Here is a 22,610-nt window from a genome sequence, read left to right as displayed (position 1 = left end):
CTGGACCCATGTCCCTGCATTGGCAGGCAGATTCTTAACCACTGGACTATCAGGGATTCATTCCTTGTTATGATTACGATGCCTTTCTGTGGGCATGAGAGAAGTCCAGTGACCACAGGCAGGATGGGGAGGGGTCTGGACATCATGTTATGTGAGGAACCATGGACGTGCTAAGCCTGGAGAAGCTGGGGGATGGAGTGGATAGAATAATTGCTCAAATCAACCATCACACAGAAAAGGGACTGGGGGCCCTGGGTCAGAATTCCAGAAGCCAGGGTTCCAGCCAGAGGCAGGCTGAGCTGGGCATGTGCAGGTGGAAAGGGAGTGAGCTCTCAGGACAGGCTCGTTCACACAGAGCCTGAAGGACCTCCTGCGTGGGGTGCCACAATGTGGCTTCCTGCTTCAAGTAGGTCAAGAGTGGGCCCGAAAGAGTCCTACGAGTCCTGAGCGTTCTCTTCTGTTTCTGGGATCCTGGGCCTAGAACTCTCACAGGGCACAGGGATTTCTAAGGAGACACAGAAACTTTGCTGTCTTTGTTTTCAATTTCCCACCAGCAGCAGGATTCAGGCTTCTTCTCTTCTGAATTCAGGTTCTAGCCCCTGCCTTCCTCACCTGCCTCCACCAGCTGCAGGGCTGCGACTCGGGGCTGGTGCTGAGTGTCCCCCTGAGGGCCCAGGGGTGTATCCGCATGGGAAAGGTGACCGGGTTGGCATGCGGAGTTGAGAGTCTAGCAAGTGAGCTGAGACTAATAAACCCAAGAGACGACAGGTCCAAACAGGTCTCAGGGAGGTTTCGGGAGCTGGGGCCCAGGTTGCAGAACTGAACAAAGCGCCCTGTGTCAAGCTGGGCAGGAGACCACGCTGCCCTGACCTGGGAACAGGGGCCTCGCCCAAGATGGGGCTTGCACCTCTTGGGGTGGGGGTAGGGGAGAGAGGCTCTAGGTATCTGGGCCAGGGGTCGATGTGTGGTGACTCCAGTGACCAAGACCTGTCACTGGCTCAGCAGAGAAAAGGGAGGGCGTGGTTCCTCCAGATTTCTCATGATTGATACAGGTTGAGCTGAAGAGCGCAACCAAGGTCCTGGACACCCCCAAACGGATGCACAGATGGGGCTCCCTCTGGCTGAGGAAGAAGGAAAGGGCTCGCCTGTATTAAGTACCTGGCACTAGACCCAGCATTTCCACCAGCTCACACTTACCTGGTGTGCACTATGTGCCAGCCTCTGTTGAGTACCACATGGGTCCTAGCGACCCCCTCAAAGAAGACACTGAGTCACAGAGAGGGCAGTCACCTGTCTGAGGTCACACACCTTGCCAGGGTGGAGCCAGAGTTCCGACCCTGGTGCCCCGGCTCCAGGGCCAGGCTTCACCCACTCTGCTGGCTGCTGCCCTGGCGCCTTTTTTTCATTCCCAGGACAACCATGGGGGAGAACTCGCATGACCTCTATTTTCCACAAACATACAAGCTGAGGCGCAGAACAGTGAAGTGTCTTGTCCTCAGTCATGCCCTAAATAAGCCTCGAATTTCTGCTTCCATCTGGGTTGGGAAAGCCCACCCTCTGTCTCCCCCACTGTCTCCAGGAGAAACAAGGTGAAGGTTATATGGCTGGGTTTTGTTTTGTTTTGTTTTGTTTTTTAAAGTAAATGTTACTAAATTCTGTTAAGGGTTACCAATGATCCAAAAAATTGTATTTATTTATTGTCTGTGCTGGGTCTTTGCTGCTGCTCGTGCTTTCCTCTAGATGTGGTGAGACTTGGCTACTCCCTATTTGTGGTCTCAGGCTTCTCATTGTTGCGGTTTCTCTTATTGAGGAGCACAGGCTCAATAGTTGGGGTGCACAGGCTTAGTTGCTTGGAGGGATGCAGGATCTTCCTGGATCAGGGATCGAACCCTTGTCTCCTGCACTGGCAAGCGGATTCCTTACCACTGAACCACCTGGGAAGCCCATGGATGGGTTTTTTTAAACCTAAAATTTAGACTCTGTTTTTAAAGAAATAAATTTTAAAAAATTATGATGGTCGTATAGTTGGGCTAGATAAACTGACTGAACCTCAAACAAATCAGTAGCAAGCAAGTGAGGCTTTGATTTAAATTTCTTCCGCAGCATTGTTATCGTAACCTCAGGTGCCAGCTGCTCATGCTGACGTCGTGTACTCTCTCCAGTTGCACAGGCGAGAGTAACACGGGTTTTACAAAAACCCTTTGTGGGATTGACCTGTTTCCTGCTCAAGAATAAGTTATACCAGGCCCTGAATTAAAATTTTGCTTCTATTGTCTTCTCACCAACCCCAACCCACAGCCTGCCCCCCAACCTCTACTCCCCTCTGCTGTGTCTAGAATGGTGAGAAAATGCTCTGTTCTCAGATTCAAAGACCACGTCTGGTTCTGTTATCAATTATCTGCGTGAGGTCAACCTGTAGACTTAATCTCTCTGAGAAGCATCTGGAAAATGCAAACACTGAACCTAGTGACCTTCAGGGCCTCTTCCCACTCCAGAGCTGATGCTCAGTGTTATTCATTCATTCAATTAGCTTGAGACAGACACCCATGCTACGTCCTGGAGACACCAAGATTACTATACCTGATCACTGGCCTCAAGGAGCCCACAGCCTAGTGCCATGATATAAATTCTGTGTGGCAAGTGACCTAAGAGAGGCAAGTTGGTACCATGATGGTTGAAAGCCTAGAGTTCTTTTACTTACAAAACAGAGAGAGACTCACAGAGAATAAATTTATGATTGCTGGGAGAAGGATGAGGGGAAGGGATAGCTAGGGAGTTTGGGATGGACATGTACACAGTGCTATATTTAAAATGGTTAACCAACAAGGACCTACTGTACAGCACATGGAACTTTGCTCAATGCTATGTGGTAACTTGGATGGGAGAGGAGTTTAGGGGAGAATGGATACATGTACATGTATGGCTGAATCCCTTCTCTGTTTACCTAAAACTATCACAACATTGTTAATTGGCTATAACCCCACTACAAAATAAAAAGTTTTAAAAACAGAAAAAGCAGAGAGTTCTTGCTTGGAGGTCCAAAAAGGCTTCAAGGAGAAGGACATCTCTGAGCTGAATGTTGCGTGATAAGAAGGTGGGAAGGGACATTCCAGCCAGAGAAACAGCATGTGCAAAGTCACACAGCTGCGCAGCGCAGCATTGCCATCCACTGCAAGCTGTTTGGCTGGACTAGAGGTTGTGTACACAGCAGAAGGACATGAGTCTGGAGAGATGGGCAAGTGCCATGCGATATAGGCACGGGCAACTACAGTCTTAGGTGGAGACATGACATGGTGTGATATGTACTGGGAAAGTTCACATCAGTGGCAAGAAGGATGAAAGCAAGTAAGCAAGTCTGGGTGTAGAAAGATTGATCATAATCCTTCCAACAATCCAGGTGAGAACCAAAAGGGCCTGAATGTAGGCAGTAGTGATGGGGATGAGAGAGAGGAGAGAGACAGCCATTCTTGCAGGTGAAGGAGGAAGAAGATTCAGTGATAGACTGAATATGAAACAAGCAGTCTAGCAGGCTTCTTAATCTCTGACTTAGGTGTCTGGGTAGATTAGAGACACAGAGGAGGGGGACTTTCCTGTGGCCCGGTGGTTAAAGAATCCAACTTACAATGCAAGGGACATGGGTTCAATTTCTGATCAGGGAAACAAGATCCCACATGCCTCAGAGTGACTAAGCCTGGGTGCCTGTGTGCCCTGGATTTTGCATGCCACTAGAGAGCCCGTGTGCCACAACTACTGAGTCCATGCGCCACAACCAAAGATCCTGCATGACGCAATGAAGATCCTGTGTGCTGCAACTAAGACCCAACACAGCCACATAAATAAATAAAGAACAGGAGTGGGTAATACATTAAAAAAAAGGAAACAGAAGGAAGAGCAGGCTTGGGGGAAAACTGAGGAGATGACTTTGGGAGAGTTAATGAAGTGGTTATTGTTTACCTGAGTGGATGAGAATTCCCCCATTTTTGAAAAACTTGTATCATTTAAAACATTGACCCTTATTAGTATGCCAGCAAAAACACTCCCTTGATGGGAATTCCCTGGCAGTCCAGTGGTTAGGACGTCACACTTGCACTGCCATGAGTTCAATCCCTGGTCAGGAAACTAAGATCCTGGGCCAAAACCCTGAGCATCAGGGCCAAAACAAACAAGCAAACAAACAAACAACACTTCCTTCGAAATGACTCCTTGTTCCTACAGTTTTACAGTAAGGGAGGTAGTGTTTTGAAACACTTTCCCAACCAGTGAGTGACACTCTCACTGTACCATGGGACTCATTGCCTAGGGAAAGAGAAAGGTGGATATTGTCTCGAACGAATGGGGCAGGGAAGAAGGAACATATACAAGAAACAGGAAGTCCCTGAGAAACAGAAAGAGGAAGTGCAAAGTCCTGTGCTGCTTGGAGGGGGAGCAGGAGGGGTGGGAGGCCAGAAGCTGGTGCCCTTCCACCCACGTCAAACCTTGCTGCCAGCATGGAGGGTAGTAGAAAACCTCCACAGAGGCTGAGAGCAGACCAGAAACACAAAATATGCATGCCCTGCTCCTCCCCTGGAGCCCTGGGGGGGTCGCCCACACGGCGTGTCCCCACATCTACCTGAGGAGCTCAGGAAAGCAGAGATGACTGCACGGTATGTTTAGTCTGGGACAGGGACTGGCGATGTCCCCTACCCCCTGCCTTGTTGTTGTTCAATCGCTAAGTCATGTCCGATTCTGTGACTCTAAGAACTGCAGCACGCCAGGCTTCCTGCCCTTCACCATTTCCCAGGGTTTGCTCAAGCTCATGTCTACTGAGTCAGTGATATCATTCAACCATCTCATCTTCTGTCACCCACTTCTCCTCCTGCCCTCAATCTTTCCCAACATTAAGGTCTTTTCCAATGAGTCAGCTCTTTGCATCAGGTGACCACAGTACTGAGCTACCCTGGTAGCTTAGATGGTAAAGAATCTACCTTCAGTGCAGGAGACCCTGGTTTGATCCCTGTGTCGGGAGGATCTCCTAGAGAAGGGAATGGCAACCCACTCCAGTATTCTTGCCTAGAGAATTCCATGGACAGACTATGGGGTTGCAAAGAGTTGGACACAACTGAGCAACTAACACACACACACACACAAAGTACTGGATCTTCAGCTTCAGTGTCAGTCCTTCCAATGAATATTCAGGGTTGATTGTCTTTGTATTGACTGGTTTGATCTCATTGCTGTCCAAGGAATTCTCGAGTCTTCTCCAGCACCACAGTTCAGAACAATCAATTATTTGGCACTCAGTCTTCTTTACAGTCCAGCTTTCACATCCATATGTGACTACTGGAAAAACCATAGCTTTGACTATTTGGCGTATGGCCTGGGAGAAACCCGGGCATGTCCAAGGGTGCTAGGGAACGCTGAGTTGCTTTGAAAATTGAGATCTCGTGGGCCTGTCTTGGGAAGTGGAAAACAAGCAGATACATGAAACAGGTGCAGGTGTGTATGTACAGAACCGGCAGACAGGACCGATGAGCCAGGTAAACCAGCAGGCCCCACCAGCCAGGACCTCAACCATGGATGCCTGCAGACCTGGTGGGTGAAGGGCATCTCTACAGAGGTCACTGAGGACCAGAGGACAACACAGGGTCATCCAGACCAGCCACCCTGTCCATTGTCCCAGAGTTATACACAGTGTGGGGGCAGAGGGGGGAAGGGGCAAGAAGGGTACACCTGGGGAGCCAGTAATAGTCCAGGCAGGGACTGAACTGAATATTTATCCAAAAGCAGCTGAACTTATCTAATAAAATGATTTTAAAGTGAAAGAGATTTGTTTTCCTTTAACTGGCAGGTTTAAATTCTCCCACCTAAGATTAATGGGAATAAGAATTTGTGAAGAAGTTTATGTTGGTTCTAAGAAATAAAAGCCTAAATTATCCTCTTTTTTTTTTAAAGTAGCTGAGCTGTAGTATGTAATTGCTGACACCTTTCCCAGCTTGTTTTTAAGTCAGATTCATGAGGCACAACTTATATACAGTACAGCTCTGTCTGCAGGTCTGGATATTTAAAGTCCTAATCCTGTTGGTTCTCTGGCATGGCTGCTTTTCTTTGCAAGCTCTTCCCTTTTGCCCTCTTTTCAGATCCCTCCCCACCCACCAGGCTTCTCTCCTCCTCACTGGCTGGCCCTACCTCACTGGGTAGCTGGGGAACCTAGGCACACTGGCCTCACTCACTTTTCACTCCAAGCACCCCCCTTCACAAGCTTTTCCTCTTCTTTTCATCCTCTGTCTTTCATGATCTTGGTTTTTGAGCCCAGGCCATTTCATGATCTTGTCTGCCATAGATGCAGCCTGCTGGCCAGCAACCTCCCAGCATCACTTGGTTGGTTGGTTGGTTTGGGGTTTGTTGACAGTTGGGTTTTTCTGTCTCAGTGAGGAAGAAGCAAGAAACCTCAGTACTGCAATTTCCTTCTCACCTCATAGCGATGGTGACAGATTCTGAATCTCCAGGGCAGGGACGGTGTCTTGACGGCCCTGTTGAGTGTTGCCTTCACAGTGGTGAAGAAATAAGAAGGTGAAAAGGTTAAGACAGGAGGGAACAGCATTTATGCTCCTGCCCAGGGCTCAGCTGTCTGACAAGGGAAGACCTCTGAGGTGTTTCTCTTCCTGCCTGTGTCAGACTTTTGTGAGCTGACTGCGCCTCGGAGAAGCCACACCCCTCTTCTTCACCCTCGGTGGGTCTTTGCAAAGGGTCATGCAACTGAGTGTTTCTGGGGGTCTCAAGCAGGGAGGGAAATTGCTGTTGGGGGCGGGTGGAGGCAAGCATATGGGAAAGGGCCCAGCTGTTGGATGCTGGCTGTCTCCTGGCAGGATAGCATTTCCCTGGTGTCACTGATGCCTGGATCTGACTCAGGGGCCAGCCAAAGGGAGCACAGGCTGCACTGGACGTTTTGATGAAACTGGTATCGGTATCATCAAAGACCTTAGGCTTTATCAGTGCTCCAAGTGTAGGAGGGGTAGGGATGCAGTGTCTGTGTTCATTCAATTCATGATCAAGTGACTTGGAATTCAGCTCTGCAGTCAGACTACCCAAGAGGCTTTGGGGTGGGCAGAAGACCTAAATAGACAATTCTCCAAAGAAGACATACAAATGGCTAATAGACACATGAAAAGATGCTCAACATAGCTAATTATTGGAAAATTGCAAATCAAAATTACAATGAGGTATCACCTCACACCAGTCAGAACGGCCATCATCAAAAAATCTACAAATAATAAATACTGGAGAAGGTGTGTAGAAAAAAGAACCCTCCTACATTGTTGGTGGCGATGTAAACTGGCGCAGCCACTATGGAAAGCAGTATGGAGGGTCCTTAAAAAACTAAAAATAGAGTCACCATGTGATCCAGCAATCCCACCCCTGGGCATACATCCAGAGAAAATTCTAATTCAAAAAATACATGCCATGTTCATAGCAGCACTATTTACAGTAACCAAGACATGGAGGCAACTTAAATGCCATTGAGAGATGAATGGACAAAGATGTGGTGTATATATACACATATATTTATATGTATATGCAATAGAAGGGCTTCCCTCATAGCTCAGTGGGTAAAGAATCTGCCTGCAATGCAGGAGACCTGGGTTCACTCCCCGGGTCAGGAAGATCCCCTGGAGAAGGAAATGGCAACCCACTCCAGTATTCTTGCCTGGAGAATCCAATGGACAGAGGAGCCTAGCGGGCTACAGTCCATGGGGTCACAAGAGTCAGACCCCACTTAGTGACTAAACCAGCATCACCACCATATGCAATAGGATATTACTCAGCCATGAAAAGAATGAAATAAAGCCATTTGCAGCAATATGGATAGACGTAGAGATTACCATACTAAGTGAAATAAGTCAGACAGAGAAAGACAAATATCACATGGTATTCCTTACCTGTGGAATTTTTAAAAAATGATACAAATGGATTTATTTAAAAAACAAATAGAAAGACGTAGAGAAAGTTACGGTACCAAAGAGGAAAGAAGTGGGAGAGAGAGAAATTAGTAGCTTTGGATTAACAATTATACACTACTACATATATTAAAAAAAAAACCAACCTGCTGTATAGCACAGGGGACTATATTCAATATCTTATAATAACCTATAATGGAAAAGAATCTGAAAAATATATATATGTAAAACTGAATAACTTTGCTATATACCTGAACCTAACACAACATTGTAAATCAACTACACTCCAATTAAAAAAGAGGCTTTGAGGAAGTCACCTAATGCCTCAGTGGCTCCATCTGTAAAAGGAGGTGGTCATAGGAATTAACCCACTGGATTGAAGCAGAGATGGAATGAGGGAATCCATAGGCACTTGGCACATAAAATGGTAGCTGCTATAGTGATGATTATTTCCATCTGGGTACTAAACATGCTAAAATCTCAGGATGAAGCTAAAAAGCAGAAAACCCCCAAGTCTCAGGGTAAGGAAACTTACTGACACCCTCAATAAAAGCAAACCCACATCTACTAAGGTGGGCGGTAGAAGCAAGATTCTCATGGGGTGGGGGAGAGGTGCAACTTTCCTTGCCAGTGGTGACACCAGGGAGATAAGGGAGAAACCTCCAGGGGAAGGTGAATCTTGGGGACAGAAACAAAAGATCCAGCCACCCTTCCCATGCAGACAGCATCTGCGCAGCTGGGGTTGACCTTGGAGGAAGTGGGTTTGATTTTATTGAGGAAGCCAACATGTAACATGTTTCCTTGTGTCCAGTGTGGCCTCTGTGTTGTTCATATTATTGGTTTCCAGGATGTGAAATGTCATCCTAGGACAGAGCCTGGAAAAGAATGGGCTGAATGCCTCCTTAGAGAGCTTTAGCCAATATTGAAGAAAGTGGGTTCACCTTCCCTTCAGACTTGAAATTCATTGCTATTTATAGAGCAGCAGTAACAGTTAAGGTAATAATGAAAGCAAACTTTTTTTTAGCAATTGCCATATAAAGCTCACAACAATCCTGTTAAGCAGGTATTATTACTATTCCTATTTTACAAAACAGGAAACTGAGGCTTGATGAACTTAAATAGCCTGCTATGGTCGTAAAGACAGTAGATGGCTGATGGTGAATGTAAGCTTTTCTGTTTTGGGGGGTTTTGATTTCTTTTTCTTTCTTTTCTTTTTTTTTTAATGCTTCATTGAGATAAAATTGACAAATAACACTGTGGAAATATAGAGTATACAATGATCTACTTGATATTTGTATATATTGTGAAAGAATTACCATAATAAGGTTAGTTAATACATCTATGAACTCACATGGTTACCACATGTGTGTGTGTGTGTTGAGAGTATTTAAGGTCTAGTTTTGGGCAAATTTCAAATATACGATATAGTATCGAGAACTATACTTTCAGGTGGCTGAGTAGTAAAGAATCCACCTGCCAAGCAAGAGACCTGGGATGGATCCTTGGGTCAGGAAGATGCCCTGGGTTGGGAAGATGCCCTGGAGAAGGGAATGGCAACCCACTCCAGAATTCTTGCCTGGGAAATCCCATGGACAGAGGAGCCCAGCGGGCTACAGTCCACAGGGTCACAAAAGAGTTGGACAAGAACCACAATGAGGTACCATCTCATGCTGGTCAGAATGACTGCTATCAAAAAGTCTACAAACAATAAATCCTGGAGAGGGTGTGGAGAAAAAGGAACCCTCTTACACTGTTGGTGGGAATGCAAACTAGTACAGCCACTAGGGAGAACAGTGTGGAGATTCCTTAAAAAACTGGAAATACGACCTGGTAGCAATCCCACTGCTGGGCATACACACAGAGGAAACCAGAATTGAAAGAGACACGTGTACTCCAATGTTCATCACAGCACTGTTTATAATAGCCAGGACATGGAAGCAACCTAGATGTCCACTGGCAGACGAATGGATAAGAAAGCTGTGGTACATATACACAATGGAATATTACTCAGCTATTAAAAAGAATGCATTTGAATCAGTTCTAATGAGGTGGGTGAAACCAGAGCCTATTATACAGAGCGAAGTAAGTCAGAAAGAAAAGCACCAATACAGTATATTAACACATATATATGGAATTTAGAAAGATGGTAACGATGACCCTATATGCAAGATAGCAAAAGAGATGTAAAGAACAGATTTTTGGACTCTGTGGGAGAAGGTGAGGGTGGGATGATTTGAGAGAATAGCATTGAAACATGTATATTATCATATGTGAAATAGATCACCAGTCCAGGTTCAGTGCATGAGACAGGGTGCTCCGGGCTGGTGCACTGGGATGACCCTGAGGAGTGGGATGGGGAGGGAGGTGAAAAGAGGGTCAGGATGGGGAACACATGTACACCCATGGCTGATTCATGTGAATGTATGGCAAAAACTACCACAATACCGTAAAGTAATTAGCCTCGAATTAAAATAAATTGAAAAAAAGAAAAAAAATAGCCAGTACTCTTTATCCTTAAAAAAAAAAAAAAAAGAGTTGGACAAGACTCAGGGACTAAACAACAGTTGTGAACTATAGTCACTGTGCTGCACATTAGATCCATCAAATTTGAGGCTATTTGAATTCAGAGCCTGAGTTCCTATCAATATTCTGTCTTTTAGAGGATTCTAGATCACATTTCAACCAGTGAGAAAAGCATGTGTAAGATCTTCGGGTATTTCCTTTCTCCTTAAAATTCTGGGACATCTCGAGGTTCAGCCCTTGTCGAACAAATGGCTCCTTTCTGCCGCCTAGAGGACACAGCCTACACAGTGGAGAATTAAAGGCAAGAAGGTATGGGGGAAAAAGTGTGCTCAGATCCGGACAGGTCCAGACCTGCAGAAAACAAATCTAAAAATGAACACCATTTAGTCCATGAAAAGTAGGTGGTAATGGGTTGAGGACTTTCTGGATCAGCAGTGAGAACAGTGTATCAAGGGCAAGACCTGCAGTCAGATTGGAGTCATTTTTGACATGTGCCCAGATAATCCACATGCTTACAAAAAGTGCATGATATATTTATCCTAAGAGTTTGAAGATCACCTTCCATTCACAGTCCACTGTCACTTTAGCAGCTGGTAGATCCCAAGGGACTCAAGGCTGGATTCCTTCCTGAGGGAGGAGATAAAGGGGCCCCAGGCTGAACAGATTCTCCACTGTGGACAGAAACTCCATAAAAGCAGAAACTCATAAAAGCAGGTGGAGGAGGCTGAACCCTGTCCAGATAAGAGATAAAAGACAATATATATTCCGCATTCTTGACGTTAAGGAGAGCTTCCCAACTATGCATGTGCAGAAGGGCTACTTGGAGGTCAAGAGAGGGTGTCACTTCACACCAAGTGATGTCAGACACCCATAGACCTCTTCACTAGAATCCATCTTCACTAAGAGATGAACTCACACACACGGAAGGACTCTGAGGTAAACCCAATATGGATTCAGAATCAGGCAAAGCAAGATGATTGGTCAAAGGAAACCCAGCAGAAATGCCTCATATTAGTGATTCAAGCTACCAGGAGGGCACGACTCTCTCTGAGGCCACCCATGTGTCTATCCACACATACTCTTTTCCTCCCAATAAACACTTTACTTGTTTCACTACTTTCCATCTCTATGTGGAAATTCACTTCTACACCGCTGACGGGCTAGGGCCTTGCCACTAGCCACTGTCCCTGGTGGTCTAGTGACCAGGATTCAGTGTTCCCTGCCGCTGCCTGACTTCAGTCTTTGGCCAGGAAAACAAATCCTGCTTCAAGCTGCTGCAGGCCGAGGCTACCTGAGATTGTTCCCACGGTCAATTGCATCACCTCTCAGGTTCTGGGCTTCCTAATTGAGAAAATGGCTCATGTTCTAAATGGTGTGGGAGCCAGGAGACCCAGATTGTGCTTGCAGACAGTAAAATTGTTCTCTACCTAATCTCCCAGACCTGTTTCCCTTTCAGCAACAGGAGAGGGTACATGGCCAAGATTCCCTCCTGCTCCAAGATTCCTGAGTCTCTTTCAGTCCCAGTTGAGAAGCTCCAGGGAAACCTTGAGTGACCTGCTTAGGAGGCTGGGCTCAACAGGGCGCAGACACCTCCTCCTGCCTCCCTGTTCAAAACTCTTCTGTGGCCTGCCTCCTCTTGAGGTTCAGAGCTTTTCATGTCTTTGTTATTTGCATTCACAGCCACACTGTAGGAGCCTCTTTTTCACTGCCCTGTGGGGTGGACCGTTTACTTTCTGTTCACACAAAGGCCCTGAACATGAAGTTGGTTTGGAAAAGGAAAGTTCTCTAGAAACCGAGAAATAGAGTTTCTGAGATCATGACCTCTGGAGTTAGACAGACCAGTCTTCAGACCTGGCTGTTGCTGCTCAATAGTTGTGTGATTTGGGGCAAGTTGCTCAGCCATTCTATCCTTGGTTTCCTGTAAAATGGGCATGAGAATAGTACCTATACCATTGGGTTGTGGTGAAGATGAAGTGAGAAGATGCCATGACAAATGTCTGGTTCATACCTGGTACATGATAGGTATTCTGGAATGTGCCCTGACTGCTACAATTGGGAATGGCAAGGTAGTTCACAACTGATACCTCACACAGAAATTTAGTATCCAAGCGACTCCTTGAGCTTGTCCTCTACAATGACCCAAAGTGCTCTTTGTCCCCTCTTTTCTTTTCTTTTTTCTTTTTGGCTGTACAGCCTGCAGGGATCAAACCTGGGCCCCAGAAGTGAAAGCACTGAGTCCTAACCACTAGACTGCCAGGGAATTCCACACCCTGCACTCTTGTTTAAAGATGTTCTTTTCTTTTGTAAACTATTTATTTATTTTGGCTGCACTGGGTCAACATTGTTTCTCTAGTTGCGATGCACAGGCTTCTCATTGCAGTGGCTTCTCTTGTTTCGGAGCACGGGCTCTAGGCACGCAGGCTTCAGTAGGTGCAGCATGTGGGCTCATTTTTTGTGGCACAGGGGCTCAGTAGTTGCGTCTCCTGGGCTCCAGAGCGTAAGCTCAAGTAGTTGTGGCGTATGGGCTTAGTTGCTCTACGGCCTGTGGGATCTTCCCCGACCGGAAGTTGAACTGGTGTCCCCTGCGTTGCAAGGCGGATTCCTAACCACTGGACCACCGGGGAAGCCTTAAAGATGTTCTGATGAAGCTAAACTCCCTTTCCCAAATTCCTCCAGGTGAGTCCCCATGGGTCCGTGGACTCACAGTGCCACTATCAAGTCACTGGCTGGCATGGCCATCTGGGCTGAGGCTTTGGGAAAAGTGATGTGTGAGGGTCTACAGTAGGCTGAGGCCTCAAAGGCGTCCTTCACAGGAGCCAGTTCAGCAAGCAAGAGCTGGGAGAGCTGAAGTGTGACCTTGCCTGACACTTGGCTGTTTGCAGTTGGAAAATGAATAATTACTGCCTTTGCCCTAGAAATAAGTTACTGCTTTTGACTAAAACAAAAATAAAATCCACAAAAACATCCAGCAAACAGGCATATGGAATTGACCAGAAAGAGTACTAAGGTCTCAAGAACAAATTGCTTATTGATTGAAGCAAAAGGTCTTAACAAGAACTGGCTTCAGTACAAATACAGCTTTTGAGTCTGCAGCATCTCACTCCAACCCAAGTGACCTGCAGTAAGTGGTGGGGGCCATGGGGCCTATATAGACATGATGGTCAGGTATAGAGGCACTGGGCTCTGGTCACATGATTCACAAAGGGCCCCCTACTCTGGCTTTGGACATCATCTCTAGATGACAGGATTGAGAGACGTTGATGTTTGGGGTAGATCTCTAAGTCCAAGTTCCATCGCTGCCTGTAGAGCACTTCATGTCATAGATTTAAAATAAATCAGGGCATTATAGTTCAAAAGCATAATTACCTTTACTCTATTTTTCTGTGGCAAAAGTATTAATCTGTCAAAATTAAACTTTTAAAATATAGCACAGTTCCCAGCAACCTTTTGAGGGGGCACATTTCTTCACATTTTAATATTTGTTGTTGTTCAGTCACTGAGTTGTGTCTGACTCTGCCACCCCATGGACTGCAGCACACTAGGCTTCCCTGTCCTTCATTATCTCCAGGGAGTTTGCTCAAACTCATGTCCATTGAGTCAGTGTTGCCATCCAACCATCTCATCCCCTGTCATCCCCTTCTCCTCCTGCCCTCAATCTTTCCCAACATCAGGGCCTTTGCCAATGAGTCAGCTACTAGGAACCTTAAAAAATTCACATAACTGCAGGTTACTCTCAACCTCTAAGTGGCCCTGGCCAAGACCTGCTGTTGAGAGCAAAGAATTCCTGCAAAAATGGTTTTTCCATTTTTCACATTGATTTTTCTCAGGACTTTTTTGCTTCTCAATAAGAGGAGACAACCCGGTAAAGGATCCGTCTCTTCTTCTCATTTAGAGGAAATCCATCTGCAAGAACAAGCCCTGAAAATTCCCCTTGTTCAACCAGACTGAAGGGCCTCTGAGCATATTCACACATGGAATGTCTGGCTCCCTCCCTACACCCACTCCACCAGGGTCTGAACTACAGACATAGCACATTTCTCTGTATTCCTGCCAGCTCTAAATCATGGCCTCACGTAGCACCAACTGGTTTTCTTTACCTCTTATGTAAATCTCCAAAGCCTGCAATAAAACACATCCAAATTCTCACTGGAGTACTTGCCACCTGCCCTGGTCCTCCTAAGATGAAGCTGTGATACTTGGCCTTGAAGTCTGGGAAGTTTTTGTTAATGTGACACACCTCAGAAATCAGTTTCAAGAAAAAAGGGTCAAAGTCTCCCTCTCGAACTTCCTCTCTTGAAGTTAATAAAAATGTCAGTGAGGACTATGTCCAGCAGGATTGCTGGCAGCCAATGCACAGTCGCAGATAAACTGCAGCCACGCCGTTTTCCCACACAGAGTGCCAATGTCTCACCCTTTAGAGACAAGCTTTTCTTAGGAAACACAGCTAGCACTAAAATCTCAAAAATCTGGGAGTTGATCCAGAGACCCCGGAGTTTCTGTTTCAGGGATGAACTGTTCACTCAATAAAGGTGTGTATCAGGAATTCCCTGGTGGTCCAGTGGTTAGGACTCCTGCGCTTCCAATACAGGAAACCCAGACTCGATCCCTGGTCAGGGAACTAAGGACACAAAAGTTTAGCATGCCCTCCCAAAAGGAAAAAATATGTATATTTTAAGGCAGAATTTTTAAAAGTTGGGGTACAATTCATATAATATAAAAACCATCACCTTAAAGTTTACAGTTCAGTGTTTTTTAGTATATTTCCTGTATTGTGCAACTATTACATCTCTCTAATTCCAAAGGATTTGGATTTGATTATAACAAAGAAATCTCATGTGAAGAGATTTTTTCTTTTTTTTATTATCTCCTCCCCCTACTAACCCCTAACAACCCCTGGGTTTTTTATGGATTTGTCTCTTCTGGACACTTAATATAAGTGGATTCATATAATATGCAGCCTTTTGTATATGGCTTACTTCACTTAGCATAATGTTTTCAAGGTTGTAACAGTACGTCATTACTTTTTATGGTTGAATAATATTCCGCTGTAGGGATAGACCGCATTCTATTCATGCATGCACGAGCTGATGGACATTTGGGTATTTCTGCTTTTTGGTTATTATGAATATTGCTGCTATGAACATTTGCATACAAGTTTCTGTGTGGACACATGTTTTCAGTTCTCTTGGGTAAATACCTAAGAGCAGAACTGTGCACACTATGGTGACTTTAACTTCCTGAGGAAGTGCCAGACTCTTCTCTCACTCAGTGCATGTTAACCAGCTCCCCTATCCTCTGTGCCAGGAGTCAACAGCACAGCGGTGGACCTGGCAACCCTGGCCACTTGCCCTCTGGGGTATGCAACTCAGCAGAAGGAGACATTAAACAGATTATTAAAAATAATGATAAAAAAAAATCACTAAAAAAAAAGATCACTTGTACACATTCCAAGAAGGGGAAGTTCCTGCCACTATCAGACTCTAATACAGGGAGGCCTGACCTGAGGATTGAACCAAGGTCACAGGACAAGAACACAGGCACTCTTGAAACAACAAATTTGGGACCTGTGATACCAGAAAAACCTCCTAATTAACGAGAAATTGAAATGAAGAAGTTCTTGTAATTAAGTGGGGTTTTGAAATTTCTCACCATTCGGGGGCAGAGACGCTCCACCTGCCCCCATGGAAGGTCTGAAGTGATTTATGGGAATATTTAGACATGGAAATGTGACAAGGGAACAGGCCAATAATGTTTGAGGATAATAATGAATAACCTCTCAGGCTGCCTTCCTCCTCCTCTTTAAGGCCCAGGAGAATTTTCTCCCTTCTTCACTTGTCCCTGCCTTCCTGACTCAGACCTTTGCAGCTTTCCCTTCCTGTGGCCCTTCCCAACAGCCACTTACAAAATCAACCACCTATTGTTTAAAGTCGCAGTTCAAATTCAGCCTCTCACAGAAAGAAGGGAAGCTCTGGAAATGTCAGCAATTAATTCCCAGGAATGTGAAAGTTTAGTTTGATCTCAAGAGATGAACGTTGCCGTATTTCAAGTGGCAGAATTTTATGAAGTTTCGTTCCTGTTGAATGAATCTAAAATATGTGTACTGTGATCAAGGCACTGGGTTAGGTGCTCTAGGGAGATACAGAGAAACGGGGGTGTTGGCCTCAGTCCTGTCCTTAAGAAAGTGTCCACTGAGAGGGAAGAGCCTAATGAAAGATATACACCGCACATGTGAGTCCTGTGAGGCTGATGGATGATCCATAAGAGACAGAGTTATGTGGGGGAGGAAGAGAGGTCTCCTTGGGTTGTGTTGGGAACCCCAGACTTCACAAAGGAAGTGAGACTGAGGATAAACAAACAGGCTTTACACAGGCACCCAGCAGGGGAGATGACTTTCCGACCCAGCAGATGACAGGTGCAAAGGCCCAGCGGTAGAAATTTGAAAGATATGCTAGGTAAAACATAGAGCTTCCTGAATGATGCTTTGTTTTTTAAAGAAATTAAGACACCTTGAAATTTCTAGTTTTTATCAAATAGTCCCAGTAGGGTCTGAGGTTTCTCTTTCATCCCTGACCAAGGAAATATCAAACTATTGGGGTGCAACAATCAGAAAGAGAACACTGCTGGCTATTCAGTTCTTTTCCCTCGCTTCACTCCAAGTGTGGGAAACATCCCATAAGCTTAGGGTCCCTTGATGCAGATGACAGTGAATATATGCAAAAGCGCTCTCTTCTGGCTGATCTTGGCTGGTGGTGGTCGTTGGAGGAGCAGGGTGGGGCCTCTACCAGGGTCTCTGGGATAGGTTGGGATCCCTCCACCCATCCACACGTGCATAGGTCTTACCTATTAGATGTGGCATGAGGCTTTTTGCCTTCCATCCTCTATTTTGTCACTGGTTGGTTCATTTCTGTCATCAGACAGAGTGCCTGATGAACTATGGACGGAGGTTCGTGACATTGTACAGGAGAGAGGGATCAAGACCATCCCCAAGAAAATGAAATGCAAAAAAGCAAAACGGCTGTCTGAGGAGGCCTTACAAATAGCTGTGAAAAGAAGAGAAATGAAAAGCAAAGGAGAAAAGGAAAGATATAGCCATTTGAATGCAGAGTTCCAAAGAATAGAGAGGAGAGATAAGAAAGCCTTTCTCAGTGATCAGTTCAGTTCAGTCGCTCAGTTGTGTCTGACTCTTTGCAACCCCATGAACTGCAGCACACCAGGCCTCCCTGTCCATCACCAACTCCTGGAGCCTACCCAAACTCATGTCCTTTGAGTTGGTGATGCCATCCAACCATCTCATCCTCTGTCGTCCCCTTCTCCTCTTGCCCTCAATCTTTCCCAGCATCAGGGTCTTTTCAAATGAGTCAGCTCCTTGCACCAGGTGGCCAAAGTATTGGAGTTTTAGCTTCAACATCAGTCCTTCCAATGAACACTCAGGACTGATCTCCTTTAGGATGGACTGGTTGGATCTCCTTGAAGTCCGAGGGACTCTCAAGAGTCTTCTCCAACACCACAGTTCAAAAGCATCAATTCTTCGGTGCTCAGCTTTCTTTATAGTCCAACTCTCACATCCATACATGATTACTGGAAAAACCATAGCCTTGACTATATGGACCTTTGTTGGCAAAGTATTGTCTCTGCTTTTTAATATGCTATCTAGGTTGGTCATAACTTTCCTTTCAAGGAGTAAGCGTCTTTTAATTTCATGGCTGCAATCACCATCTGCAATGATTTTAGAGCCCCTCAAAATAAAGCCAGCCCTCAGTGCAAAGAAATAGAGGAAATCAATAGAATGGGAAAGACTAGTGATCTCTTCAAGAAAATCAGAGATACCAGGGGAACATTTCATGCAAAGATGGGCTCAATAAAGGACAGAAATGGTATGGACCTCACAGAAGCAGAAGATATTAAGAAGAGATGGCAAGACTACACAGAAGAACTATACAAAAAAATCTTCATGACCCAGATAATCACGGAGGTGTGATCACTCACGGAATCCTGGAATGTGAAGTCAAGTGAGCCTTAGGAAGCATCACTATGAACAAAACTAGTGGAGGTGATGGAATGCCAGTTGAGCAATTTCAAATCCTAAAATATGATGCCGTGAAAGTGCTGCACTCAATATGTTAGTAAATTTGGAAAACTCAGCAGTGGCCACAGGACTGGAAAAGGTCAGTTTTCATTCCAATCCCTTAGAAAGGTAATGCCAAAGAATGCTCAAACTACCACACAATTGCACTCACCTCACACGCTAGTAAAGTAATGCTCAAAATTCTCCAAGTCAGGCTTCAACAATATGTGAACCGTGAACTTCCAGATATCCAAGCTGGTTTTAGAAAAGGCAGAGGAACCAGAGATCAAATTGCCAACATCCGCTGGATCATTGAAAAAGCAAGAGAGTTCCAGAAAAACATCTATTTCTGTTTTATTGACTATGCCAAAGCCTTTGTGGATCACAATAAGCTGGAAAATTCTGAAAGAGATGGGGAATACCTGACCACCTGACCTGCCTCTTGAGAATCTGTATGCAGGTCAGGAAGCAACAGTTAGAACTGGACATGGAACAGTTTCCAAATAGGAAAAGGAGTACATCAAAGCTGTATATTGTCACCCTGTTTATTTAACCTATATGCAGAGTACATCATGAGAAACACTGGGCTGGAGGAAGCACAAGCTGAAATCAAGATTGCTGGGAGAAATATCAATAACCTCAGATATGTGGATGACACCACTCTTATGGCAGAAAGTGAAGAAGAACTAAAGAGCCCCTTGATGCAAGTGAAAGAGGAGAGTGAAAAAGTTGGCCTAAAGCTCAACATTCAGAAAACGAAGATTATGGCATTTGGTCCCACCACTTCATGGTAAATAAATGGGGAAACAGTGGAAACAGTGACAAACTTTATTTTTGGGTGCTCCAAAATCACTGCAGATGGTGACTGCAGCCTTGAAATTAAAATACGCTTACTCCTTGGCAGGAAAGTTATGACCAACCTAGATAGCATATTAAAAAGCAGAGACATTGCTTTGCCAACAAAGGTCCATCTAGTCAAGGCTATGGTTTTTCCAGTAATCATGTATGGATGTGAGAGTTGGACTATAAAGAAAGCTGAGCACCGAAGAATTGATGTTTTTGAACTGTGGTGTTGGAGAAGACTCTTGAGAGTCCCTCGGACTTCAAGGAGATCCAACCAGTCCATCCTAAAGGAGATCAGTCCTGAGTGTTCATTGGAAGGACTGATGCTGAAGCTAAAACTCCAATACTTTGGCCACCTGGTGCAAAGAGCTGACTCATTTGAAAAGACCCTGATGCTGGGAAAGATTGAAGGTGGGAGAAGAAGGGGATGACAGAGGATGAGATGGTTAGATGGCATCACTGACTCAATGGACATGAGTTTGAGTGAACTCCGGGAGTTAGTGATGGACAGGGAAGCCTGGCATGCTGCAGTTCATGGGTTCACAAAGAGTCGGACACGACTGAACTGGACTGAACTGGACTGAACTGAACTGGTTCATTTCTATACTCCCCAGACTTCCTCACAGGAATCTTTGGAATTTCTGTGTTCCTTTCCTTTATCTGGGGCTTCCCAGGTGGCGCTAGTGGTAAAGAACCCACCTGCCAATGCAGGAGACATAAGAGATGCTGGTTTGACCCCTGGGTCGGGAAGATCCCCTGGAGAATGGCATGGTTTTTATTGAATAGTCCCAGTAAAGTCTAAGGTTTCTCTTTCATCCCTCCAGTATTCTTGCCTGGAGAATCCCATGGACAGAGGAGCCTGGAAGTCTACAGTCCATGGGGTTGCAAAGAGTTGGACACGACTGAAATGACTTAGCAGGTATGCACTTCCTCTACAGAACTGCTTCTCAATAGGGTTGCTGATGTCCTCCACGAGGAGTTTTGGAAAAGCATAGGTGCTGTTTTTGGTGGTCTCAATGCTGGAGAGGGCACTATTGACTTTTTAAAAATATTTATTTATTTTTATTTACTTATCTGGCTGCACCAGGTCTGAGTTGCGGCACATTTTTTGTTGCGGCGTGTGGAATCTAGTTCCTTGACCAGGGATCAAACTCAGTCTCCCTATATTGGGAGCACAGAGTTTTAGCCACTGGATCACAAGGGAAGTCCCCACTGCTGGGTTTTAGTAGGGATCACAGAGGCCAGAAGTCCTCCTGTGATTGTTGGGAAGTTCTGTAGGAATTGCCTTATATCTCCCATGACGTTCGCGTGTTCCCTGAGACATTCCTATTGGTAAAACAGCTTATTTATAGATTAACAATCTATTTATATAGGCTTTGAGCTTTGAAACGTATTAATAACTCCACTTTACACATAAACACAATGTGATTTTGCAAACTTTCATATGCTCAAATTTCCCCCAAACCCCACCATCCTCCACCCCCACCCCAGGAATACAACTACCATGTAAACAGGAAAAATTGCACTTTGTCTTGTGTAGAGTTTTAGAGCGTTCACCATTTTGGAAAATCACACCACACATAGCCTCTCCACTCGTGCTTTTCGAGTTGCCCTTGGGACACATCTGTAGTAGTCTGCACCTGTGTGGCTCACATTCAAAGTGATGCTGTGAACAGTGCAGGAATCTGACTTCTCTACTGTAACTGTGAGAGCAGCCACACTGGAGAACGTACATTTTGAAAGACATAATACTTTATTATAAATTGGTTTCCTTTTCCCTTATATCACAGTTGGACATTTGTTACGTCATATTTTCCAAAGATGCCACACCAATACATACCCCATGCCATAAGCGTATGCTTCTTACAACATGGTATTTATATTACTCTATTGAATTGGCAGCAGGGGGCATTCTGTGGTCTCTTCGTTTGTATTTGACTAAACCTTTGTAACAGCCTTGACCAATGGAACGTGGTGGAAGTACACTGTGTGAGTTCTGAAACTAGGTGTAATGGTTAGTTTTACGTGTCAACCCGCTGGGCCACAGTGCCCAGATATTTGGTCAAACACTATTCTGGATGCTTCTGTGAGGATTTGGGGGGGATGAGATTAACATTTAAGTCTGCAGGCTTTGAGTAAAGCAGATTGCCCTCCATGATGTGGCTGAGCCTCATTCAATGAGTTGAAGACTCGAATAGAACCAAAGACTGACCTCTCCCAACAAGACGGAATTCTGTGTCAGACCGCTTTTGGCCTTGAACTGCAACATTGGCACCCCTCTCTGGATCTCCACGATACTGGCCTGCTTTGTAGATTTGGACTTGCAGCCTCCATAATCACATGAACCTATTCCTAACTAACTAACTAACTATATATACACCCTTGAACACTGCAGGGATTAGGGCTGATGATCCTCTACACAGTTGGAAGTCTGCAGTTCCTCTGTATCCACAGTTCCACACCCGAGGATTCAATTAACTGAGGAATACTACTACAGTGTAGTACTGTAATGTTTACTCTTGAGAAAATATCCTTTTATAAATCCCTGGACCCATGCAGTTCAAATCCATATTGTTCAAGGGTCAGCTGTATATATATATACATACATACACATAGATATAGATATCTTCTAATGTTTTCTCTACCTCAATTACTCTGACAAACAGGTCATAAAAGGCAATGCAGCCTTCACCTTGCTCTCCCTGTTTCTCTGGGTACTTGCTTTTGGAAAGAAGCTGCCTTGCTGTGAGGAAGCCCAGACCATGTGTGGAAGCCACATGTGGATGTTCCCACCAACAGCATCAGTGAGGTTCCCAATTGAAAGCCAGTATCAATCGCCAGCACATGAGTGAAGGCACACTGAAATGATTCCAACCCCTAGCCTTCGTCAACATCTGCCATCTGAAGCCCCAGATATCACAGGGCAGAGAATAGTCATTCTCACTGTGTTTGATCTGAATTCCTAACCAATAGAAATCTTGAGATAATAAATAATTTTGCTTCAAGACTTAGTTCAAAATTTTAATCTAAATTATTCAGTACTTGAAAGACCAAGATGGATACGGTCTCTAAAGAGGGTAAAGATTAAAACTGCAAGGAAGGCTTTGCTCTTAAATCTGTGAAAACTAAATACACCCTCCCTAATCTACAGACACCACCACCCTCGGTGACTTCCTGAACGCGTGTTTTAAGTGATGAGCCAGAGTAGAGCCCAAACCACACCCTCCAATGTCCAGCTTAGAGAG

General features: G+C 45.1%; 1 long non-coding RNA gene across 1 annotated transcript in view; it reads left to right on the top strand.

The window, feature by feature from the left end:
• Positions 1-22,610, top strand: part of LOC139185332 (uncharacterized) — a 67,840-nt gene that overhangs the window by 30,081 nt on the left and 15,149 nt on the right. Inside the window, exon 3 of the long non-coding RNA XR_011568957.1 lies at positions 20,190-20,284. This is a non-coding gene — a long non-coding RNA (uncharacterized lncRNA). The remainder of the gene's footprint in view (positions 1-20,189; positions 20,285-22,610) is intronic.

Source organism: Bos indicus, chromosome 10, assembly GCF_029378745.1.
Source record: "Bos indicus isolate NIAB-ARS_2022 breed Sahiwal x Tharparkar chromosome 10, NIAB-ARS_B.indTharparkar_mat_pri_1.0, whole genome shotgun sequence".
In the NCBI taxonomy this organism is placed as follows: Eukaryota; Metazoa; Chordata; class Mammalia; order Artiodactyla; family Bovidae; genus Bos; species Bos indicus.
This window is presented reverse-complemented; position numbering and strand designations above follow the sequence as displayed.